General features: G+C 35.3%; 1 protein-coding gene and 1 non-coding gene across 2 annotated transcripts in view; both read left to right on the plus strand.

The window, feature by feature from the left end:
* The window catches only part of LOC103205306 (dystrophin), a gene marked incomplete at its 3' end in the record, with an annotated part of 320,392 nt that overhangs the window by 35,396 nt on the left and 281,423 nt on the right, over nucleotides 1-3,573 (plus strand). The window lies entirely within an intron of this gene.
* On the plus strand, nucleotides 176-281 carry LOC122150994. The gene has a single exon (XR_006163928.1). It is a non-coding gene; the product is annotated as a U6 spliceosomal RNA (small nuclear RNA).

Below are 3,573 nucleotides of genomic sequence, written 5' to 3' on the forward strand. Positions count from 1 at the left end.
AAGTTTTAAGATCTCGTCTTTAACTCTTTCCTCCTTAAGGTTTCCTTCACTTTGGCCTATTTTTCTGCCTTAAATTACTAGTTCTGTCGCATTCCTTGAGCAAATGCTTAATGCAGTGGCTTTGTGAGAGAGACATGGCCACCTGCTTCCATAAAGACTGAAAGAAAGCCTCTGGGCGCTCACACTGCCAGCACATATATGAAAATTGGAATGATATGCAGATATAAGTACTGCCCCTGCAAAAAGATGACATGCAAATTCGTGAAGTGTTCCATATTTTGGATTAAACAATAAATGTTGAATGTGAAAGAAAAAAGAAAGCAAGCAAGCTCTTTGGGACGATTCTACACATGGAGTCACTATGATTTGAAGACACCTGACAACAACAGCACATTTCTTAGTTCTAAATTGTCTCCGCAATTTGACCCTATCCCTCAGTTTCCTTTCCTTCTGCTGTTCCGACTTCTAACTTGCTATCCTTACTTGAATGCTGCTCACAGCTCATCTCTGTAGAGCTCAGATCACACATTTGTATCCTGATTTGCATTCTCCCTGCTGGCTGTTTTAGCGTGAAGTTATCCCTGCTATCAATAATTTATTTTGGAAAGCCACTTATTCAGAAGAAAGTACTTCTAAGTGAAGTGATACCTTTATTACAATATTTGCTGAGAACAAAGCTCATTTGTAATAAAATTGGCTGTGGTTTAAAAAGGCAAACAAAAGAAAGGACAAAACCCTGTAAAGCCCGGGAAAACTCTACAAAGTAGTTCTTCCTGTCTGCACACCAGCTAAAGTTAAAAATGTAACCGCTTCCATTTGTCTGTGACTTGTTGAAGGTAGTCACAAGATGGAAAACATGTTTCATGTTTCCATTCTCTCATTTCTTTACACTTTCCTGTCTTTGTTGGTGAGCTGTTGTTGTTATGTGTTGTAGAGTCGGAGCCAACTCATAGCGACCCCTCCTTGGGTTTCCAAGGCGGTATCATTACAGAAGTAGATTGCCCAACCTTCCTTTCGAGGAGTGGCTGGTGGGTTTGAACCGCCAGCCTTCTGGTTAGCAATCAAGTGCCTTAGGCACTATGCTACCAGAGCTCCTTGTTGGTGAGCAGCCCCATCATTAGGCATTCTCAGTTCAACACTTCATTCCCTAACCATTCTTCTCACAAATGAAAATATATGATATATGAAATGCTTCATTGAAACTTGTTTGTTGATAAATTTTTCCTTAGGTATAACTAAATCCTAGTCAATCAGTTTTCTTACCAGATATTTGCATTTTTTTAAAAATGATTTTAGGTTTCATTAAATCATGGTAAAAGAATTTCACCATTAGAAATCTGATAGGGAGTTTTCTCCATCTGTAGCACATTACACTGCCCTCCAAAGGTCTTATGATTCTTGTCTTCCCTTCCTTGACTGATCCTAGTTTCAGGCTCTCCCTCCATTGCAATATATCTATGTAGATCGATAGATATAGTGAATTCCAATGGCATTTTAAGTCATATTATGCATTGTACCATTACTTTAAATATTTTAAATATAGCATTAAAATAAACTCTGGACACATAGTCTAGACTTTATAGAAATATGATATAATATTAGCTGACACATTTTTAGATCCATAATAATGCTCAGTACATTGCTCTCATCAATTGTCTATGACAAGGTGGTAAATTGTTACCAAGTAACTTTAAATATACAGTGTGAGATAGCAGAAAGCAAAGAAAATCATTGCTGTACATTATTAAACCACACACCAAACATGAGTATTTAAAAAGCCTAGGGAGAAAATTCAAATGTCAGTTATATCTAAATGTTCACTTAATCATTTCATTGAAAATTGTCACTGAGTTAGACTCAATGGTTGTCAAATGTCACTGATCTGAAAAATGATATAGTGTTCACTCTTCCTAGCATATGCTCTTAGATGAAAAGGGTTTTGAAGTGTTCTTTAAAACTAGTATTTTATTTGTCCTTTAAATATTCAGGAACTTAAATAGCCATATAAAAATATTTCAGATGGTATCAGAAAATAATATCTTTGAATATAAATGATCTCCATATATTATTCAGAAAATCCATTTTTCAAATATATGTTGAAAAATATAAAAAATAATTTATGTTACACTATTCTTATCTTTCACACTAAACTTTCAGTTCACACAATAGTTCTGTAAAATGCCTGCTTCTTATATGCGTTCATTGCTAAGAACTAGAAGAAGTAGATCCTGTTAATTCTATACTGCACCAACTGTAGGGTCATTGCCAAATGAGTCCACATTTTTGGTTCGACCTCCTCATGTGTGAAATGCAGTAATACTAACTGTTCCTATTTAAAAATATTCTTCTATACAAACACAAATATACACAAGCATATTTTATAATCTATAAATTAATATGCAGATGTAAGGTGACATGGATCTTAAATCAAAGCAATTATTCATTTAAAATAATTTCATAAGGTGAGATGTCAGTCATGTAACAACCAAACTCACTGCTGTCGAGTTGGAGCCACTCATAGCAACCCCTCCTTGGGTTTCTGAGGTGGTATCACTACAGAAGTAGATTGCCCAACCTTCCTTCCAGGGAGTGACTGGTGGGTTTGAACCACAAGCCTTCTAGTTAGCAGTCAAATGCCTTAGGTACTATGCCAGCAGAGCTCCTGTCAGTCATATATCTAATTAAATTTTTTTGTTATAGCTAATAGTTCCCAATGTTTTACTTGAAACGAGGATATGTGGCTTAGGCTAAGAAAGCTGTTGTCACACAAGGTTTTCATTGTTGTTAGAATAACATTTGTTATTGCCAGACATAAATAATATTTATAACAAATCAAATTAAAAAGTAGTATATTAAAAAGTGAAGAGCTCTGGTGGTGTAGTGGTTAAGACATTTGGCTCCTAACCAAAATGTCATTGGTTCAAACCCACAAGCCACTCTGTGGAGAGAAGATGAGGCTGTCTGCTTCTGTAAAGATTTACAGCCTTGGAACCCCAATGGGGGTCGCTGTGAGTCAGAATCAACTCAATGGCAGTGAGTTTGGTTTTTGGTTTATAATTGAAAGTATATTATATTTTATCTTATGCCACATATTATGAACTAATTGTTGAGGATAATGTCCATATTCTACAGTGATGCCCTCTAGTACATAATAGTCACAAAACACATTTTGCTGAGTTGACTAATAACTACTTTGGCAAAAATTTGGTTCTGCATTTTATGTTTAAGCAGACTACTTGCATTGAAACTTATTTTGGTATATTTGTTTCAATTATCTTTCACCACTTTAAGAGTTTATATTAACTTAATATTATGCTATTTTCTTTTTATTAATTGTCTCACATGTGTATTGTCAAAGATTTGTGGTAAATAAGTAAAATCATAGTTCCATTAAAAAAGATTCCCTTGTGATAATGTTCTCAAATTACTCAAGGGCTAATTAGGTAAGTTTTTTTTTTTTTGCTACTTTTTGTATAGGGAGCTCTGGTATTGTAGTGCCTAAGGCACTTGACTGCTAACCAGAAGGGTGGCGGTTCAAACCCACCAGCCACTCCTTGGAAGGAAGGTTGGGCA

The sequence above is a fragment of the Orycteropus afer genome, unplaced genomic scaffold (assembly GCF_000298275.1).
Source record: "Orycteropus afer afer isolate SDZICR_OR568_19922 unplaced genomic scaffold, OryAfe1.0 scaffold00280, whole genome shotgun sequence".
NCBI classification, from domain to species: Eukaryota; Metazoa; Chordata; class Mammalia; order Tubulidentata; family Orycteropodidae; genus Orycteropus; species Orycteropus afer.